Source organism: Crotalus tigris, unplaced genomic scaffold, assembly GCF_016545835.1.
Source record: "Crotalus tigris isolate CLP2741 ecotype Arizona unplaced genomic scaffold, ASM1654583v1 scf7180000024401.5802323, whole genome shotgun sequence".
Taxonomy (NCBI): Eukaryota; Metazoa; Chordata; class Lepidosauria; order Squamata; family Viperidae; genus Crotalus; species Crotalus tigris.
In genome coordinates, this window is record NW_024100569.1 from 4,727,475 (window position 1) to 4,750,993 (window position 23,519).

Genomic DNA, 23,519 nt, shown 5'->3' on the forward strand with positions numbered 1-23,519 from the left:
GAGTCTCACATTCTTTGGCAGAGGACTTACATCTTGTATTCTCCCGACCTCTCTTGGCAAGCACAGTTAAGAAGGTATTACTTGCCTTTGGACAGCTCACACAAAGTTGGAATACTTTTGGTGCATACAATCCTATAACATTTGCCAAAGTCACCCAGCCTGGGAGCAGTATGATGCTTGGCCTTGTTCTGACTCATGAAACTACCTAGTCATTTTTATTTGGTCTGAAAAGGAAAGTCAGTATTGTTTGTGAAACAGTTTTGAGATGATTCTTCATTTAAATGTTCATCTAAGGCAGGGCCGGATGCATCATAGCAAAACCGCGCCCACCTCTTTGCCGGCAACAGCAAAAAAGTCACGATACGTCACAACACGTCATGTGACGTTGCGAGTTTGACACCCCTGATCTCAGGGAAGCAGCCCCTTGAATTTTCACATAGCCCTATCATGAAGCAGTATGTACAGTTTGTGTGCAGTATCAAATGCATTCAGTTATGATTCAGTTTAAGTCCCCCATTATTTTCTGAATATTAAAACAGAAATATAAGAATCTACCTTCATTTTCATATATATCTTTCCCAACACAGGCATTTTAATGTCTCTCATATGCAATTTTTTATATATTTGACATGGGTTCTATTGGTTTCTACAAAATATAAAATTCTGTTTTGAGAGATTACATCATTTTTTTTGCAACTAAGATGAGTTCATCCAATACTATAGCAGAACAATTGATTCATTCACCATGATGTGATTGAAAGAGTTGCTGACAGGTAGTATGAAAATGTCAGCATCAGAGCATTTTTTCCATTCCTTGTCTTATACTGTCATTTACTGTAATAAAAATGTCCAACATAATTTTGATCAAACTCTAGTGTTCAACTATTAGATTTATGGTTTCAAATTGTCTGTTATAGCATAATGTCCTACGGTAACTTTTACTATTACAAGGGCTATTGAACATGATTTCATATTTAACATGGGATTATATGATTCCATAGGCCTTAAAGTATGGCATGTAAATGAAATAACACAGATGAGGTCATGATTTTTGAAAACAGATAACTATGACAGTCTAAAATATGAAAGCTCTGTTAAAAAATAGTCTGGCAAGTTAGTAAGACTCTCTGTTATGAAGAAATTTCAGTGAGGCAGTTGTAATCTTTCAGACAATTCATGCTCTTATTGCAGTTATAAAGTTTATTTTGCTGATACTGGTAATGACTTTCAATATAGCTCCCAAAAATTATTCAGTGAGTATTTGGGAACAGAGAGATCATCTTTGGAAAAAGATTCCAATCAGGAAACCAAAATAAATTAATTAAGAACTTAGTCATAAACTGCTAGGAGTAAAACTGTTTTTTAAAAGAGAGATCAAGAATGAAAATCTTGACTTGCGGTTCCGGTTTGTGGGGTCCCTAGTCGCACAGGGAGACTTGTCTCCTCGTCAGTTAGCCTTCCCTCTGCCGGTAGACCCTTATGCGGCTCAAAAGTCGCCCTGGAGGGTGTGACTTCTGTCGAGGAGGCTCTGCTCGGCTGATGAGGAGCAGTGGCTCCTTCAGCTGTCCGAGCTATCTTTGAGGGTCAACGGAGAAGATCGGCCAGTAAAATGGCCGATCACCCTGCTGCTTCAAACCGCAAGTCAAAGAACATGTAAGCTGTAAGAAACCCCGTGGTGAATCTGGGTGAGATTTTTCTTTGCTATTCTCTCTATTTTATTTTGTTTGAAAGAGCCTTGTTGGAATTATTTCCCTGGCTTGAAAAGGCAGCTTCTACATTCTTTGGGAAGAAAGGCGTTGTATAAAAATAGAACAAAATTTTAAAGACTATATTTTACTTCTATACTTTTTGGGGTACAGAAAAAAAAATTCCTCTCTTTCTAAGAACTGAACTATCATCCTATGCTGGAAGAGTATTTCTTTTTCACATTATACTTTAAAAGATAGGAAAAAAAAGGAAATAGTGTCTGGAAAAGACCTTTTTTAATTTACTGAGGCATCTAGTGCGAAAATTTAATACTGCAACTTCTGGTTACTTGGTTTGAAGATGGAACAGACCTGACCTTCAAAATATTTTTAAAGAGAAAAGATAAGCTGTGCAGCTGTGGGAACTGTGGGGGTGGGTATTCCCTAAATTATATCAAATATAGCCTCCACAAAAAAGAAAAAAGAGACTCTTTTTAATCACTATCAAAATGGAGAAACCTCAGTCACAATTAAACTGTACACTTATATTGGAAAAGATCTATGAGACTATTGCAGAAATATGTGCTACAATGAAAAAGTTTACTACAGAACTAAGATCCAGAAATTTCAATTCAAAACATTCAAATGGAAATCCAGGCTACATTTGACTATAGTATAAATCAAAACATACTAGAAGAGGAATCAACAGAGATAAAAGAGGAACTTACTCTATCTTATAAACCTTCCATCTGCAACTTAGAGGAACAGAAGAAGCAAAGACTGAGATTTCAAACTACAAAGCAACGATGCTTCAAGGAGGAGAGAAATAGATGTCTAATGCAGAGGATGGAATTTCTATCCTTTCAAAGGCTACTGCAAGCAACAAAAATAGATCTATGGGCTGAAAGGAAAGTGTCTTTATGGAAACTGCCTGGCATAGAAAAATGCCAGATTAGATTTAAAAGAGAAATTTAAAATTATGTAATGGATTAAAAGGCAATGTTGGATTTATGGATTGTTTTAACAATTATGATTTAGAGCTAGAAGCTAGAAAAAATATAAATATATATATATATATATGTCATATCCCTCTTCACACAAGTGCCTATCAAAGAAGCCTTGACAGCTATCCAAAACAAATATAACCCCCCCAAACACATCTTAGATCTGACCAACCACTGCCTATCCAACACATACTTCATCTATAATAGACAAAAATACAAACAAACAGAAGGAGCACCCATGGGATCACCCCTCTCACCTGTCATTGCCAACCTCTACATGGAACACTTTGAAACCCAAGCTCTAGAAAAATCGGATCACAAACCCAAACTCTGGCTCAGATACGTAGACGACACCTTCATAATCTGGCCACATGGGAAAGAAAAACTGGACAACTTCCTCACACACCTCAACAGCCTACACCCCAAAATACAGTTCACCATGGAAACAGAAGCTAACAACCAACTTCCCTTCCTGGATGTCTTAGTCTACAAGAAATCCAATGGCTCCCTAGGACACACCATCTACCAGAAGAAAACACACACAAACCGCTATCTGCACGCTCTCTCACACCACCACCCAGCACAGATCAACTCTGTAGCCAAGACACTCATCTCCAGAACAAAACGCTTAGCTGACGAACAACACCTAAAACCTGAACTACACACTCTCACCAATGTACTAACATCCAATGGATTCCATAGAAATAAGATTACAAACCTAATCCAAAAAGAAACCCCCACTAAAATCCAAGACAAAGAACAAGAAAACGGCAAAGCCATCCTCCCATACATAAAAGGCATCACAGACAGAATCAGTAAGATCCTCCATAAACACAACATCAAAACAGCATTCTGCACAAACAGAAAAATATCCACCATCCTTAGAAACCCCAAAGATAAAATTGAATTAGAAAATCAAGGAGTATACGAAATCCCATGCACCACTTGTCCCACCACATACATCGGACAAACCAACAGAAGAATAAGTGCACGCATTGAAGAACATAAGAACTCAGTCAAAAAAGAGGAACCAACATCTTCCCTGGTCCAACACCTTAAAGCCACAGGACATGAAATTGACTTTAAAAATACCAGAACCATTGCCAAAAGTGAACATTTTAATAACAGAATAATCAGAGAAGCCATCGAGATAGAAAAACGCCCACACAGCATGAACAAGCGAGATGATACCTCCCGCCTACCAGCCATTTGGAAACCCGCCCTTATTGACAAACGACTCCCTAACACAAAAAATGATACCAGACCCACACTCACAAAAACCACACAGGAGGTCACCACCAAACATCCACGCAAAAAACAAACCCAAAGCCACACTGACTATGAGGCACGACCACAAACCAGAAGCCAGACCACAGCTGCATCATTAGCCACTTTAAACCCCCCCAATCCATACATGAAGCAAACTGACACCCTCCATGAAGAGGAAGCACGACCACGAACGCGAAGCCAAGGAATGGCAGGGCAGCCCAAAATCTTGAATCCCTCTGCAACTCAGACTAACCTGAGCACAACCAAACAGAACACTCCCCCAGCCAATCAGAGCACAGCCAACCCCCCAGCCAATCAGAGCACAGCCAACCCCCCAGCCAATCAGAGCACAGCCACGCCCCTAACCAATCAGAACACACCTCCACCCAATCAGAACACAGCCAAGCTCCCACCCAATCAGTTCATACCCCCACTGGCAGTTAAAAGGAAGAAACAGCTAAGACCACACATTGCTGCTCAAAGCACGAAGCTGAAAGCACCAGCCTGAAGATGACGAATGGGACTTCGTCGAAACGTCGCCAAGACACTTCCAATTTTACGTGGGAGAAAACCCGAACAACCAAAGACCTACATACAAATACCCGCGAAAACCTCAGAAAACATATATATATATATATATATATATATATATATATATATATATATATATATATATATATATATATATATATATATATACGAGGGTATTTTTAGAACAGATATTTTAAATAGATTAAGAATGTACTTTTTGGAATAATAGATTTATTTTGAAAATTATGTATTGAATTGAAAATGTTGAAAAATGTTGATTTTTTTAGATTGGGATGGTTTTAATAATTAATGGAGTGTTTTAAATTAGCTAGATCTTTTTGTACAATAACATAGATGTGATAAGGTATGATAATCAGTTGGATGAAATTTGAAGTTTGTGTAATGAATTGAAATGAATTAAGGTTTAACATTATTTTTTAACTAAGATAGCTATTGTGTAGTGGAAGAAGAAATAAATGAGATTGGTGATAAAAGGAGGGATGAGAGAGATTAAGAACTAGAATACATCTGGAAGGGATACCTGAATTGATAACTTGTTGATTTAAAGTTAAATTTGATTTTGGTAATTGTAAACTGATAAAGTTTTTAAACATGTTTAGTACTAATAGAAATTTAATTTAGAAATGGAATATTTTAAATGTATTATGTTATTTGAGGGAAATAGATGTTTACTTATGTTTGTACCTTTGAATGTCTGATTACCCAAACACCACGGTGTGTCCTGAGTACTTTTTCTTAAAAATTAAAAAAAACAATAAAATATCTTTTATAAAAAAGAATGAAAATCTTAAATAACTGAAACTTAGATAAAGATTAAAAATTTAAAAAAATAAATGGATAAAAATTGCTCTTCAGAACTGCCATTTAAATGTTATGCTGATCAATATTTCTGATTTTTTCATTGTAGAATCCTGAGTCTTTGGATTCAAGGAAATTATATTGTATAAAGTTTGGGGACGGGCACATCACAACTGATGGCAATTCCTGAAATGAAACACATCTTTTGGGTGGGGTATGTGTGCTGAATCTCTGGAGGACCGCCATCTGGAAAATATGTATTGCTTGAGCAAGTTGCTGATAGGTACCTTAAACTTGCCATATGAGAACTTTTCTTCCTTTGAATATCAAGTGCAGTTCACTGTAGTATCCAGGCAATCAACTAACTAAATTAGAAGGGGATACATTTGCATTGAAGGTATGTAGTGCAAGTTAGCATATGTACGACTATCAGCAGGAATACTTAGAAAGAGTTCTATAAGCACATTCAATTCCAAAGTCTCTTTAAAAAAAATTTTTTTTTGCAAATCTTTATGTAAAGCGTACAGTTAGCAGCTAGTCTTACAAGGATATTGGAAATAGAAAGTTAAATATACACCAATATACTCTAAACCTTTTAGATCTATAGTAAATATCTATATATATTGTACAATAAGGTGTATTGTTTGTGATAAATATTCTAAAATATTTAAAATATTTTAAAACTATTCTTCATCCTTGCATACAGTAGAAATATGAAAAAAATAAATAAAAATGCAATAAAACAGCAAAACATTATGATAAAAACAACTGAGAGGCATAAAATGCAATCCATAAAGTAGCTTTCCATATCATAGTGATATAGCATTAGATTCCATGGAAGTATGTTCCAAAAATGGTACACAGGTTATTGGTATGTTCAACACCTTGCATGTACATAACTATCTAATGGTGGATCATAATTCTGTAACTGTTACCTAAAATAAATTATTCTCATATATTTACAGTCACTTTCTAGATATAAATGTCTAGATAATGAACATTTTAAAAAATAAAGTGGAGTACAACATTATCCAAAACAAAGATATAAAATAATTGCAGTGAAATCACAATATCACCATATCTCTGTTTAGCCATTGAAATGATTATTTGTGTAATTAACTTTTTTTTATTGAAAAGTTTTATAAAAGTTACAATATACACCCCAAAATCCACCCACCCTAAACCCCCCCTCTCCCTCCCCCACTTCCCAGAGCTGAGTACAGGGTAACAAATATAATAATCATACTCTAACTAACATTAACCAACTATGTAAATAATAAATCCATAATGCGCTTTAACTCCCCTTTAACATAAAAATAAACAAATTAAAAATAAAGATAATAATATAAACAAGTTAATATCCTAATTCTTGAACAATACAATATCCAAATTGTTAAACAATATCAATACTAAAAATAATAATAAAACTAATAAAAATTCCACTATAGTAAACTATTAATAATAATAATACTCTCAAATTTACTCATAAAGTAAATGGAACTTTTTAGTCCCATATTTATTCTGAATATAATCTATCCATCTTCTCCAAACCGAAATGTATCAATAACCTTGCAACTGTTAATTTGTGTAATTAACTATTAAAGACCATTACTGTGAGGCTGTATATCAGAACATCAAAGAAGACGATAGATGGGTATGTGAAACAAAAATGCAGTAACAACATCCAGTTTTAATCATCTCTGAAATTTTCTATCCCCCTCTGGATCTTGTTGGAACTCCTTTGGACCAAGTCTGATTCATCTAGGACAGGGCTTTTCAACCTTTTCACCAACTGTACCATTTTTAGGATATGGCAATATTCAAGTACCACCTAGCAAGGTGTCAAAAACTTGATAACCAAAAAACAAAAAAACAACAACAAAAAAAAACAAAACCAAAAAATCTGTTGAAAGTTGCGATTGTACTGAAATGACTTATGACCACTTTTCACACTTATGACCATTGCAGCATGCCCAGGGTCATGTGATTTATATTTGGATGCTTGGCAACTGATTCATATTTATGATGGTCACAGTGTCCCAGGGTCATGTGATCCCCTTTTGCAACCTTTTGACAAGCAAAGTCAATGGCAGGGCTGCTGGTAGCCAAGTGCTAAGGTGGGACTTCCCTCCCTCCTTCCTTCCCTGCTTCCCTCTTTCTCATGCCCACCTCCTTCTGAAGGAAGAATTTGACCCCCCCATATTTTCCCTCTTCCATATATTCATCAAACAAAGAAAAGCCACCAGAGACAGAAAAGACAAAGAGTGAACTAGCTTAAAAAGGCACATTCTCCTTTAAGAATTAGCTACTGGCTAGAAAGGAAAGTTAAGAAGTGCAGCCAGCACTTAAGGAAGAAAAAAAAATGTAGTAAGTATTGACGGCAGCCTCCCCAAATGGCTCCATTCAAAAGTAAAGGAATGCTACAGGCAAAATCTATTCAGGAGAAAAATACTTCAAAATTCCTTGCAGCAAAACTTACAGCTAACAATAGCAGAGCAATATAAGCTAACATGAGACATCAGACATCAGCCAAATAGAAATTGCCAAATGCTCCTTAAGAACACAAAGCCTTTATTGCACAAATCCCACAACTTCAAAGACACAAAAGCACATAAGAATCCTTCCACTCTCCATCTCCCTCCCTCTGTGTCTCACCTCCAGCTGATGCTACCTTTCTTCATTCCTCATGGAGGGCAACCCCTCCCCTGCTGCATTTCTTGCCTGTTTGTTGCTGACAGCACAGATGGCTGTCACAGAAGTTGTAGATTGGCTCCTCTCCCCCCCCCACCCTCCTCCTTCCCCTTCGTTGCAGCTAGAGCTGACTCCATCTCTTCCCAAGGCTGCTTCTTTTTCTCTCTCTCCCTCTCCCGCCCAAACTGCCTCCTTTTATAGCCTCTCCTGTCTCTGCCCCCTCCTCCTCCTTTCTCATGGGGGAGAGTGAACCAGAAGTGAGCCTGGGGCCTTTGCCTCGCCTCAGCCACTCTGCAGCTCCAGAAGACTCTCTCACAGTAAGTCCTTCCCTGTGCTGACTCTTTCCCTCCCCCACTAACTTGGCTAGGCAGGGCTGCATACCACCTGCCACTTGTTAATGTACCACAAGTGGTACGCGTACTACCAGTTGAAAAGCCCTGATCTAGGATATGGTTGAACTTCCACTTGCTTTTTATATGTGCTCTATTTGTGGTACACATCAAAAAGGAGCAGGGTTTTTGTTGCATGGTGACCATCTGGTCCCCCATATCAGCTTTTTGTTATTAATACAATAAAGTAACAGTGACAGGTACAACAGAGAAAGTTAACTTTGATGATGTAGGATACTTTTCACACTAAAGTCATCTATGTTAAAGGTTACATTTTATACTGTATTGTTTTACACTATATTGTACCATGCTTAAGTTTCCTTTTTGAAACCATCATACCAGTAGTCACTAAATATACATTTATTTCTTTGGAAGAGAGTAGTAAATTTAGAGAATTAGCAATGCAATCAATAAGAATGATTATGTAATCAGAATTTTGATTTGTTATCTTAGATTGTTTTTAAGGACATTGTTTATAAAGCAATATTATATAACAAAATCTATTTACATTTTTTACAAAGCATTAGGGCTACATAGATTTGTTTTGCAGCTTAGCCAAATTATGTTATTGTTCTTTGCCTTGAAGGCACAAGTGCACACTATGGGACTTTTTGATCCTGTGCTGTCACTGAGTGCCCATCTTAGTATGGTGATAATTAGCATTTTTTTTATTTACATATGGTTATCTGTCACCTTCCAATCTTGGAACATATAATTACTGCAAACTATTCCCTAGATTGTTCTTGTGGGTAGATGATGGAAATGTCCTTGAAGGAGGTTAGATATGGCAGCAGATTCAAAACAGGAGATCCAGGTTATTGTCTCAGCTAGTACATATGATATCTGTGGAGACTTAGCTGTATTAGCTCCTGGAACAGATTTAAAGTTCTTGTTTTTACATATAAATCCCTCAAGGCTTTGAATATACTTAGAGGAATACATTTATCATAGGTAGTGAACTAGGTGATGAGCTCTATGGGACTCAACCTTTTCAGCAAATAGTCGAGTGAAAATTTATTGCAGTGGTGAACACCTCACTCTCTTTTTTTGGCATGCCTTTTTTTTGAAAAAAAAGAAAAAGAAACTCCTTAAAAACATTTTGTATATCATTCTTTATAAATATTTCAATTTTGTTCAATAGATTCTTATATTGACACATTGTTATTGCAATACTAATTTTGCTTTTGCCTCTTGATTTTTTTAAAAGTATTGCTTATATTTTTAAATGTTTAATTTTGGTGTTACATTTATTTTGTTGCTTGGAATTGTTGTTGATTGGCTTAGTTTATCTATATGGAAACATAGGACAGAAATGATGTCACAATATTCTTCCCTGAACCCTATATTACTCAGTGTATTTATAAATTACTTAGATGTTAGAGATAACTAGCTAACTAAAATTGTGTGCCAATGCTTCAGAACAACAACAACAAAATCCCAACACATCTCAAGATCGCCTTGAAAGTATAAGAAGATATGTTTATATAGGCAGGATTTGTGGAATATGTCACATTATGTGAATCTGAAAAGCTATATAGGTAGTTCTTGACTTACAACCACAACTGAACCCAGAATATATGTTGCTAAGCAAGACATTTGTTGAGTGAAGTTTGCCCCATTTTATGACTTTTCTTACCACAGTTGTTAAGTAAATTGCTGCAATTAAGTTAGTAACATGGTTGTTAATTGAATCTGGCTTCCCCATTGATTTTGCTTGTCAGAAGGCTGCAAAATGTGATCACATGATCCCAGGACAGTGCAGCCATCATAAATATGACCCAATTGTCAAGCACCTCAATATAAATGACTTGACCCTGGAGATGCTGCAAGGCTCATAAATGTGAATAGTAGTCATAAGTCACTTTTTCAGTGCCTTTGTAACTTGGAACAGTCACTAAATGAATTGTTGTAGGTCGAGGACTACCTGTATTTAACAGGATAACTCAGCCACAGTTCTCTAGGAATCATATAATAATAAAACCTTAAAGTATAATAACTCAGCAAACAGTAAGAAGTCAAAACAGCAACATAAAATTTCAGCAATGAACAAAGCAACAATTAGCAAAAATAAAACAAGCCAAGACCCCCTAAAAAGTACACTCCATAATTAAAAGGCCATTAAATAAATTATCTTTTAATTTTGTTTAGTTTGAAAGTTTTTTTTGCAATATTATAATTCAAGCTTAGATTTGCATTAGTTCTACATCTGAAAATAAAACAAGTCAATCATGATGTTATCATTTTTTTGCAAATAAAAAATTAAAAGAAAGAATCCCTATGTATCTTTGAATTCTGTTTTGATATTTCTATAGAAATGCATTCCCTGCTTCCAGATTCATTGTTTATTGATAAATATAAGGAGAATGATTGATTTAACCAGGCTGTTGGTACATTATGCAGTATTGCACATTAGCTTTTGTGATGCTACGTAGCATGTTATCATTAAAATGGTAAAACAAAGGGTAATATAATTTTAAAATATTGAAAAGTGATATATGCCAACAAATATATTTATTATAAATTTATTGATTGATTGCTTCAATTTTTATGACACCCATCTTCCCTATAAGGTGACTCTTGGCAGCTTACAGATTATAACAAGATAAATATAAAAGTAATTACAATATTAAAACTATGTAAATTAAACATTTAAGAATATACAAAAATTCAGGACTAGGGGATAGATGGCACAGAGATGAAATCTTCTTATCCCCTCAACCACATCCAGTGGTAAGTGCCCCTGTCAGGGCCCAAGCCAACCAAGGCCAAAAGGGTGGGAGTAGTTCTCTTCCTTGGTGGTTCCACAGGGATGGAACCACAATGGAAATAGCTCCTTGACTCCACCCACCAGAATTCCACACGCAGATGGGATCCATAGCAGACATCTTCTACTGCCATGAGTGGGGTGGCTAGTCCCATTGAAGTGAGACAGCTCAGATACCCATGCCATATAGGCCTTTAAAGATAATAACCAACATCTTGAATTGGACCCAGAACCAAACTGGTAAGCAATGTAGCTTGTACAACAGCAGTGTTATATGAGTCACCCTGAACTCTGCACAGTACTGCATTTGTAGCAGCAATAACTCCCAATTACTCTTGAAGAATAGCCCCATGTTGAGGACATTGCAGTAATCCAACCTAGAGATGACTAGGGGATGAGTGACCACACATACATAAAACACAAAGTTGAACAAAGGTTCTCCTACCCTTGACTGTCACCTGCTCTTTGAATTATGAGTCCAGCAGATCACTCAGGTTCCACACTAGGTCTATTGGAGTAGTGCAATCCCATCCAGACCTTAAGATGATAAACAGATCCTGAGGTCTCTTGCACCCACAGTCACTACATCTTGCCAGGGTTTAGCTGAAGTCTGTTGTTCCCCCATCCAGCCTCCAAGCACTGAGAAAGGGCAGCCATGGCATTACTTGGATCACCAGAGATGGAAATGTAAAGCTGCATGTCATCAGCATCCTGATGATATCTCATTCCATAGTGTGCATAATGCTTCAATAATCATTATAGTTACTTTTCATGTTTCAAAATATTGTTTCTTATTTGTATGTAGATTTCCCCAATTTTTTTTCCAATTCTTAAGATAGTTGTCTTTAACTCAAATTCATCTGTGGAAGGAAAGAAAAGATATTTTCTACATTTTCATTTTCAGAAAAAATGCTTTGATTGAATGACTTATCTAGTGATTGATTGACTTACAATACCTATTTTCCATGTGACATCAGCTACTGAAAAATAGAGGAAAAACTGTGTTGAATACAATTCCAGGGGGGGAAATTACTTCAAATGTTATTGATTATTAGATAAGATATATTCAATTTTTCCATTGCTCAGTTATAATTAATAGCCTTACTATGCATTAAAAGCTAACATTTTGCTAGCTTTAAATTGTGCAACTAACTAGTCAGGGAGTTTTTCAAGGTATGGTTTCTGATTACAAATTAATAGGAAACTATGATTTAATTAAACTCAAGCAGAAAATAGTAAAATATGTATGTCAGGAAAATAAAGAGAATACATTTGTACAATGTGCAAGATCCTGTTTTCCACAAATGAAAATCTACTCATGCTATAGGTTTTTTTTTTTTTTTTTTTTTTTTTTTTGCTTTTCCATGTAAATTTAAGTGCTGTACCTCCATCAAAATTTATTCTGAAGAATCTCTTGAACTGGATAGTGAGAATATAAAAGAGGTTATAAGTGGGTATTACATTCCACTATTAGAAAAAATGGTCCACAGTATTCCAGTCAGTATTTATTTCACAAATCTTCAAAATATAATCTGAATTGTGATATTTCCATTACTATCACAGGAGTGGAAATATGATCATCAAAATGGTGTTGTATTTTCAAATATACGGACAGCTTAAATTATGGATAGAAATGATAACATATGTAAAAGACCAATATAGTAATCATTCTACCTATTTTCAGTAGTAAAATTATAGAATAAAGCTCTATTTAAAAATATCTGGAAAATAATGAAGTATCATAAAGTACAATATATCCACAGTTTTAAATCTAATATTCAAATGCAAATGACTGGGAGGGACACTTATGTATATTTAAATGTAATTATATTATAAAGAACTATAAAACTTTGTTTTCTTAGGCAAATTAGTTAAGAATAACTTGACCTATTGATTTCAGTAGGCTTAGCATGATCCAACACAAAACGTAATTGAGCTCCAAGCCAGTTTTTGTGTATGTATATTTAAAAATTGAATTTTGTGAATGGAGAAATTGTGTATATGTTTTTCAAATTTTTATTAAAGTATGTAGACCTCCAAATAACTATAGGCTCTGGTTTGCTAACAAATTGCTGAGAGTGTTTCTCTTCTATTGATGAAATCTGTATATAAACTGTTAGGTTCTACATTTACTTATAAGTTTTATGTAACTTTACTTGCAAAATAAAGAAAACAATGGAAAAATTAGAAAGATTTAAAATAAAACAAGAACTAAAATGAAATTAACTTGTATTTCATCATCTTCAGTTCTTCAAAAATATTTAGGGAATTCTGTAGACATTTTCAGAAGCCCTTTAAACTAGGTTTTCTCTAATTGTAATGAGTACCTCCCTAGGGGAAGTGCAGAGAGAATCCAGAGGTGCAAAGATCCTTTTAGTTGTACATTCTTATAATAAATCCAGTTTTCTCAGAATTTCATTGTATTATTTTCACTCTTCATTTGTCTTCATTTTGTTGTTTGGGATTTAAGGAGAGGTTAAATGGCAGTAAAGGTGCGGAAGGGTGATGGCAAAAAGTTTAATTTCTCTGCTTCAAAAATTTTCAAATACATTGTTCCAAAGTGTGTTATAAGTTGACAAAATCAACAGGTTATGTTACAGTTCTGGAATGGAAATAGCTTGGCTTTTAAGAATGGGCAAAGCTTGTCTTTTAACTTGTATTTTTTTTTTAACACAAAGCAGTTGCCTTTGATTTTACGCAAAGGCTTTGTGTAAAAGGTAAACTTAAAAAAAAAAATTAAATGTGTATACCATAGCTGTAGGTCATTTATACTAGGAGAAACTTCAGATAGTATTGACTATAGAACTAATGTTTTGTAAAAAACCTGTCAGCATTTGCTGTATGTTAGGCCAATAGAAATCAGTCTAAATTCTTTTTTTATTATTATTAAAAAGTTTTTATTTTCCATTTATTCATACAATTCAATTAAAATAAATTCCTAACCATTGGTACCGCCTGCCCATTCCCCCCAGGCTGCGTCCACCCTCTCTAATCCTTCCCTACTTCCCTCCTCTTTCTCTCCTTCCCGCCTACTCTCTTTCCCTCCCCTTCTCCTCTAACCATCCTACTTCCTCCCTACTCCTTCCTCCCCTCTCATCCCTCTCACACACATGAACGTAGCATAGGGGAAATGCCCAAGCATTTACCATGAGTATATTATCATTACCCACCCACCCCTCGCTTCCCAGAGCAGAGTACAGGGTTATTAATAAGAAAGTTAACAATAATAAAAAAAAGAAAAAAGAAAAAAAACGAAAAAAAACCATCATACTTAACCTTTAACTCCCCTTAAATTAAGTCATATAAACAAATCTCTACAACAGTTACTATAAAATTTACTCATAAAATAAATGAAACTTTATAGTCCCATATTTTTTCTGAATATAATCTATCCATTTTCTCCATACAATAATATATCTTTCTTGTGTATGATCCTTCAAATAAGTAGAAATTTTTGCCATTTCTGCAAAGTCAGAAACTTTAAATATCCATTCTTCTAAAGTAGGCAATGAGTGCTTCTTCCAATACGAGCCTACTAATAACCTTGCTGCAGTTAATAAATTCAACATTAAAGTAGTTTCTTTGTCATTTAAATCCACAAAGATACCCAATAGGAATAATTGAGGGGTGAACTTTATCTTCCTTTTAAAAATCTTTTGAATGTTCCACCAAATCATAATCCAAAAAGCCTTTACCTTTTTACAATTCCACCAAACATGAAAATATGTCGCATCCATATTACCACATCTCCAACATTTGGGTTGTAAATTTGGATACATACAAGATAATTTTTTAGGATCTAAATGCCATCTGTAAAACATTTTATAAAAATTTTCCCTCAAATTTTGAGCTTGTGTAAATTTAACATTTCTAATCCAAATTGTCTCCCATAAGTCCAATGGGATCGGATCCTGGATATTCTGAGCCCATTTAATCATACAGTCTTTAACCAATTCTGTTTCAGAGTCTAATTCTATTAAAGCATTGTAAATTCTTTTTATATGGGCCTGACTCTGATCTTTAATCTGAATAACCAGATTTCCATCTTCTAGTGTTATTCCTTCTTTCTTATCTACAGTCCACAGTCTAAATTCTTAAGAAAGCAAATGACTGACCAGGAAAACCAGATACAGTATATTGTCTTCTAGGTCCTGAACAAAAGTTCTTCCCTGAGAAAATGTAATTCCCTGCAAATCAGGATATAGCAGCAAAGAAAATGAGACATACTTTTATGAGGTAATTATTAAATGATGATATTATTGATAAGCCTTTCCTCCATTGATGCTTCGGTGCATCAGCCATTATCTTGAATGCTTTATCTGTAATAGCTGTTGCAAGGTAATCACATTTATCAGGAAATCAATTTTCATGTGAAATTGGGCTTTTAAGCTAGTTTAACTATTTTGATTGCAGTAAAAGCTAGCTTACATGTATACTGCATTTTTAATGTCCTTGCTTATACTTTCTACCTTAAGAAATTTTGCAAGCAATACCTGATTCCATTATCTTTGATTTCGTTATCCCTGTGGATTCCTAATTTCTTAAAAACTATATTCTTAGTCTAATGTGATATTACTGTGCTTGTCTGTATATACAGGTGAAAGATTTTTAAGATATTTCTTGATAGCAGTGTTATCAGTCTCTTTCTATGAGTGATCTTGCACTTATAAGAAAAAAGATAAAAATAACCATTGCAAGTTTTGCTATTTTCCAGTGTGTAGGTAAGGAGTTCAGATGACTCATGCACTTAGATGATTTTCAAGATAAATTCCACTTTATTTTCAGGTTTAATTGTAGTACAAAAATTGTCTTATGCACCCCATACCCATGCTATTTTTTTTCTGGACTTCCAAGTGAGATGATGACAACCTTCTGGGCAGACTGTCTGACTGGGTGGTAGAAGCACTTACTAAATTTTATGTTACTGAATATAACATTATTGAGGCTTTATTATTATATTCAACTCAAGTTTTGCTAGGGAATTTGATGTGCTCCATTTTAATATGTAGCTGAACCGATTCAATTCTGGAAACGGGACCAGAGACATGGAGAAAACTCTGCTTCATTTCTTCATTTCCCTAATCCTATTGGAACATGGTAAAAGGCAACATAGATTAATAAACTAAAACACTCTAAATATTACTTTATTATTATTACTTGCGGGCAGTTTGGCCATTTAAATGCTCCACCCAGGAGTGCACGTATTTTTACTTTTGACTCCAACATTGCCACTGAAGACCAGTTAGCTCAGATTATCTACAATCCTGTAAAGACAATTGGTAGACAACCAGTTAACAGCTATTCATGCTCTGTTAAATTCCCGTGCGGATTGTTGCAATTTGTTATTCATACAACTGGTTTTCAATTGTATCAGTTAGATGACTTTTAAAGTGGGGGAGGTGATTTTCTTTTCCATTTTATCCATCCTTATCATTATTCTTCATTCTCAGCAGTTAGTGGTTTCTAAGCCCAGACAAGCACAATACCACTGAAAAAGAAAAACAAGAAATTCAAGAAGAAACCAACATGACTGCACAAAGATCTCTCTGACAAAATGAAAGACAAAAAGGACAAATAAAAAAAATGGAAAGAGGGCACATAATTAAGATTGATTATCAGGAGACAGCCAGAACATGCAAAGATGAAGTTAGGAAAGCAAAGGCTCAGAATGAACAAAGACTTGCAACAAAAATCAAGGATAATAAAAAAAAGTTTCTTCCAACATATTTTTTTTTATTAAATTTTTTTTTAAGTTTTACAATAAAAACCCCTTCCCCAATCCCTCCCAACCCACCCCAAAACCCTCCCCTGTTCTTCCCAGAGCTGAATATAGGCTTAACTAGATCTTAAAAGAAAAAAAGTTTTAAACCCAAATAAACCTTAAGCAAATATAATTACACTCAATAAACAAATTGTAAAATACTTTAACTCCATTATATATAAAAAACAAAAAGAGGGAAAAAAAAGAGAAAATAAAAAAATAAAAAAAATAAAAAATTAAAGAATAATAACAATTACACTTCTAAATAATATCTTAAACTTATATAAATTATTCAAAAGCTAGATAATATTTTCTTATATCATACTTATATTGTATAAAATTTATCCATCTTTTCCACACCAAAAGATACTTCTCTTGCGATTGATCTTTCAAGAAAGCCGAAATTTTTGCCATTTCCGCTAAGTAAGAAACTTTAAAAAACCATTCTTGCAAAGTAGGCAAAGATTCCTTCTTCCAATATTGCCCTATTAACAATCTAGCCGCAGTAATTAAATTTAACATTAAAATAATCTCTTTATTCTCACAATCAGAAACAATACCCAACAAAAACAATTGTGGAGTAAATTTTATCCTTCTTTTAAAAATTCTTTGAATATTCCACCATATCTTAATCCAAAAAGCTTTAATACTTTTACATGACCACCAGATATGATAATAAGTAGCATCCGAGCAGCCACATCTCCAACATTTAGGCTGCAGGTTTGGATACATACGAGACATTTTTTTTGGATCAAGGTGCCATCTATAAAACATTTTATAAAAGTTTTCCCATAAATTTTGGGCTTGCGTGAATTTAACATTCCTCACCCAAATAATCTCCCATGTATCTAATAAAATCGGTTCATCAAAATTTTGTGCCCACTTAACCATACAATCTTTAACTAGCTCTGCTTCTGAATCCAATTCCACCAAGACACCATAAATTCTTTTAATGTGGGTTCGACTTTGATCTCTAATTTGTTTTAACAAATTCTCATCCCCTCTAAGCAAGCCCACCTTATAATCTATCTTCCACCTTTCCAATAATTGTCTATACTGAAACCATGAATAAATAATATTTTCTTGTGCTAATTCATCCATAGATTTTAATTGCCAATTTTTACCATCCCACTTAAGTAATTGTGTATAAGAAATAATATCCATCTTAACTCCTCTCCTTATTCCTTCTATTGCATGCCATGGAATAGCCCATAATGGAACTCTTGAATCACTTCTATAGTATTTCTTCCAAACCCGAAGTAAAGAAATTCTTAAGATATGAGATCTAAAGACCCTATCAACCTTTTTATTTTAAATTAAATAGGCATGCCATCCCAAAAGTAAATCCCATCCCTCCAAAAGGAGTATATCTACATTTGTTAGATTAACCCAATCACTAATTGATGTTAAAACCACAGCATCGTAATACAATTTCAAATTCGGTACCTTAAGTCCACCTCTCTCTTGTATATCTTGTAAAATTTTAAGTTTTACACTTCGTTTTTTCCCTGCCCAGATAAATTTATTGATATCTTTCTGCCACTCATCTAAATTTGCTTCTTTCTTTAAAATAGGTATCATTTGAAATAAAAAGAGAAATTTTGGCAGAACATTCATTTTAATCGCTGCTATTCTCCCCAAAAGGGACAATTGCAGCTTTTTCCAATTGTCCAAATCCTTTTGTATTCTAACCCACAGCGTTTCATAATTATTTTTATACAGTTTTGAATTGGAAGCAGATAGAATAACACCCAAATATTTTACCTTATTAACAACCTCAAAGCCTGTCAATCTAACCAAGGTCTCCTTATCCAAGTTGGTCATGTTCTTAGGCAATATTTTAGTCTTATTATTATTAATTTTAAAACCTGAAACTTGTCCGTATTGATTTATCAATTGTAACAGCTCCATTACAGAATAAGTTGGTTGAGATAATGTAACAACTAGATCATCTGCAAAAGCCCTTAATTTATATTCTTTTTTATTAATTTATATTCCTTTTATCTTCGATGATTCCCGAATTTTAATCAATAAAATTTCCAAGGTTAACACAAACAGCAGTGGAGACAATGGACAACCCTGTCTAGTCCCCTTTTCAATTGGAAATACCTCTGATAAACCTCCATTAACTATAAGTTGTATTTCTTTGATATCTTTCTTCTGTTGTTCCTTTTCCTTACGTCTATGCGCTGCCCAAGTCATTCTTTGCTCTTTCATCTCAGCTTGTTGAAACCACTCAGCCTGTGATTTTCCAGCTTTCATCAACACAGCTTCTTCAGACTGCTGCTCAACCTCCTTCCCGTCCAAGACTTTAAACATTATAGGTGGTGATGAGCGTGCTCCCAGGACCGAAGTATAAAACTCCTTTGCTTTAAAAACAGTATTAAGTCTATAACGTGTCCCCGCAAAGCTCACCACTATTCCAGTTGGAATATCCCATCTGAATAGCATTTGCCTTTTTTTAAGTTCATCTGCCAGAAAAGCAAACTCTTTTCTTCTTCTTAAAATTTTAGATGGAATCTCCTTTAAAATTATAACATCTTGTGCAGCAATCTGAAACCTCGTGTTATAAAAAGCTTGTATGATTTCATTGTGCAGAGATCTTTTCCCAAAGTAAATTACCACATCTCTTGGCAGGTTTCTTTGCTTTGCAACCCAGGAATTAACTCTAAATATTTTTTTCAATTTCTCTAGATATTTCCTCTTTTTCTCTGTCCAAGATCACAGCAAAATCATTCACTACCATCTCTCTCAGGTCTTGTTGCATATCCTCTCTCAAGCCCCTGATTCTTAAAGCAAACTCCACCTCTCTATATTGGGACATAACAATTTCATCTTGTGAAATTTCCACCTTTTTTTCCATTCCTTCAAACTTTTCCTCCAAAACCTCCACCTTGTCTGCAACTTCTTCAACTCGAGAATCCAATTTTTCAACCACAGAAGTAAGTCCTTTTAAAGCCAAAACTTTATGTTGCCTCAAAATGCTATTATTCTCCACTAAAAGCTCTTTCATTTCACCTCTGATTTGAGATATAGCATTTCCCATTATATCTTGCATATCTTTTACCGTTATTGGTTGCAGAGGGGGAGAAGATGGTGGTATAGGTTTAGGTTGTTGTGCTGGTAGTATCGCAGGAGAAGAAGCCACCTTCGGTATTGTAGAAGTTGCTTGATGCTTTGAGGCCATTTTCAAAAATTTATTTCTCCTTTCCTCCTTCTTAAGAAAAAAATACAAAAGATACAAAAAAAAATCCCTTAAAAAAGTAAAAAAAAAAGGTTAAACAAAGAGGAAAAATAATCCTCTTAAAACCCAAATCCACTTTCAAAAAATCATTATAAGTAATCAAATCCGTTCCGTTCCATTCCGGTCACTTAAAAAAAAAAAAAAAAAAACCTGCCGATCACAATTTTACTTTCCCTTTCAGCAAAAGAAAAAAAAAGGGAATAAAAATAAATCTTTAAACTAAAAGTCCAAATAAAATAAAAAAAATAAAATCCTTTATTCAGCTCTGTCTGCTTTTAAAATAGCTCACCAGATCTCTATACTCGCGGAGGTGGGAGCGGCGTCTTGCTTTGTCCCTGAAGACAAAGACAGCTGAGAAGCAGAGACAATCTGAACTCCGTGGGAGCACTCTTTTCACCCCCCAAAAAAATTCCTTGGGGGGTTTCAGAGGCTCTACCACTATTCAGATGATACTCCCCTCCCTCCCTTTGCCTGAGAAGGAGGTTTTGAACCGCAGAACAGCTGATGCCTGCTGTTCTTAGCGGTTCTAACACTTTCTCAGGAGGACGGCTACAAAGTAGCCGCCATCGCCAGCACAAATCCACCGGAAGTCCTTCCAACATATTAACAAGAAAAATGTCAAGGAAATTGTAGGTCCACTAAAGAGAGAAGATGGCAAGGAAATAACAGGCAACAGGGAGAAAGCAGAGCTGCTTAACTCATACTTTGCATCAATCTTCACACAAAAAGAAACTATAGCCCAACATACCTCAAAAACCACTGCAAAAGACAAACTAGAAACAAAAATTAAAATAAGCAAGAAAATGGTAAGAGAATACCTATCGACCTTGATGAATATAAATCACTGGGACCCGACAGATTACATCGCAGAGTTCTGAAGGAGCTGGCAGATGTTATCTCAGAATCATTGCACCACATCTTTCATAAATCCTGGCACATCGGGGAAGTACTTGAGGATTGGAAAAGGGCTGATGTGGTTCCCATCTTCAAGAAAGGGAAAAAAAACTGATCCAGGAAACTACAGACCAATCAGACCTGGGAAGATCCCAGAAAAGATAATCAAAAAACAGATCTGCGAACAACTAGAAGCAAACAAAGTTATAACTAGCAGCCAGCATGGGTTTGTTAAAAACAGATCATTCCAAACCAATCTTATTTCATTCTTTGATAAAGTGACTAAACTAGTAGACCACCGAAATGCTGTGGATGTAGTATACTTAGATTTCAGTAAGGCATTTGATAAAGTAGACTACAACCTACTCCTTAGTAAGCTAGAAACAGACGGAATAGACAACATCACCACCAGATGGAACTGTAGCTGGCTGGTAAACCATACTCAATGAGTAGTTCTACATCCACATGGAGAGATGTAAGCAGTGGGGTACCACAAGGTTCCATCATAGGCCCAGTACTCTTCAATATATCTTCATCAATGACTTAGATGAGGGAATTGAAGGGGAACTCAACAAATTTGCAGATGACACCAAACTGGCAGGAGTAGCCAACACCCCTGAAGACAAACTCAGGATCAAAAAAGATCTTGACAAACTTGAACAATAGGCCCCATCCAACAAAATGAGTTTCAATGTGAAGAAAAGCAAAGTTTTACATTTAGGCAGGAAAAATCAAAGGTACAAGTACAGATTGGGCACGATCTGGCTTAAAAACAGTAACTGTGAGAGGGACCTTGGAGTCCTAGTGGATGATCACTTGACTATGAGCTAGAAGTGTGCAGCAGCAGCCAAAAAAGCTGATACAATCCTGGATTGTATAGACAGAAGTGTAGAATCAAGATCACGCAAAGTGTTAGTACTGCTTTATAAAACCCTAGTAAGACCACACCTGGAATACTGCAGCCAATTTTGGTCACCATATCACAAAAAAGATGTTGAGAGTTTGGAAAAAATTCAGAGAAGAGCAACTAAGATGATTAAAGGTCTGGAGACTAAAACATACAAAGAATGGCTGCAGAACTTGGGTTTGGCTAGTCTAAAGAAAAGAAGAAATTTGGAAGACATAATAGCAGTATTCCAGTATTTGAAGAGCTGCAAATACTAAAAAGAGGGGGTCATGTTATTCACCAAAGTACCAGAGGGCAGGACAAGAAACAATGGTTGGAAACTGAAAAAAGAGAGAAGCAACCTGGAATTAAGGAGAAACTTCCTGACAGGGAGGACAATTAACCAGTGGAACAGCTTGCCTCCAGAAATCGTGGACGCTCCATCACTGGAGATTTTAAAGAAGAGGCTAGACAGTCACTTGTCTGAAATGGTATAGGTCAGTGGTGGTGAACCTATGGCACGCATGCCAGAGGCAGCACTTGGAGCCCTCTCTGTGGGCACACGTGCTGTTGCCCCAGCCTTGACTCCCCCACTACCCCTCCTTACCAGCAGCCCTCCTGGAGGAGAGTCGGCCCCCGAGTATAGCCCACACAGAGCAGCACAGCCATGGATATGGCAGCCAGGCAGCATAGACAAGACTCTGCCCTCACCCCCCATTGCGCACAGTTGATGCTGCGGGGCATGGGCAGAGGGTGTGGCCGCCATGGCACTGCTGGGCTACCTGGGCAGTCTGCGGCGGGTCCTGAAGGCAATGAATGGCCCTGTGGGCAGGGGTGGGGCGGAGCGGGGGCGGGGCAGGGGGTGAAGCAGGACCAAGGCCAGTTTTTGGACACTCGGTGTCTAAAAGGTTTGCCATCACTGGTATAGGTCCTCCTGCTTGAGTAGGGGGCTGGACTAGAAGACCTCCAAGATCCCTTCCAGCTCTATTCTATTTTGATTCTCAGATGCTCCAGCAAAAAAAGGGAAATCTTACAGGGGAAGCTGGCATGTTTTCCATGCAGGAGCCCTAGAGTTTCAAATCCTAACATCTTCAAGTTGGGTAAATCATCAAAATAGTTGTTCCAGATTCTAGGAGGCCACTGCTAGCATTCTGTTCCCAGTAATGTGTATTTTGGCTTGTATAATCCTTGATTTAAGGAATCATTCAGAGCTCCTGAGGAATATATAAGGAAATTGTATATTTGCACAAAATGTATTTCAGTAATTTGTCAATTTATAGAACCGGTATATTACTTTGGCAATTGAGCATAATTATGTAAAAACTACAAATATACAACAGCACATGGTTCTTTCAAATCTGATTTTCAGTAGCAAGTTTTCTATAAGTGTTTCATTTATTTTTTTTAACTAGCAGAACTTTTAAAAGTAATTGCAAAAAAATAAAATAAAATAAAATTGAGAGATCAATTAGGCAATAGCCACTTCACATCTTTGTTTTAATGAGGTCAGATGTCATTTTCTTACTGCAACACAGAATTAAACACAAATTGTTTATTGTTAGTGTAATAATAAAAAAGCTTC

General features: G+C 35.6%; 1 protein-coding gene across 7 annotated transcripts in view; it reads left to right on the forward strand.

Moving 5' to 3' along the window:
- DMD (dystrophin) overlaps positions 1-23,519 on the forward strand; it is a 962,852-nt gene that overhangs the window by 102,439 nt on the left and 836,894 nt on the right. The window lies entirely within an intron of this gene.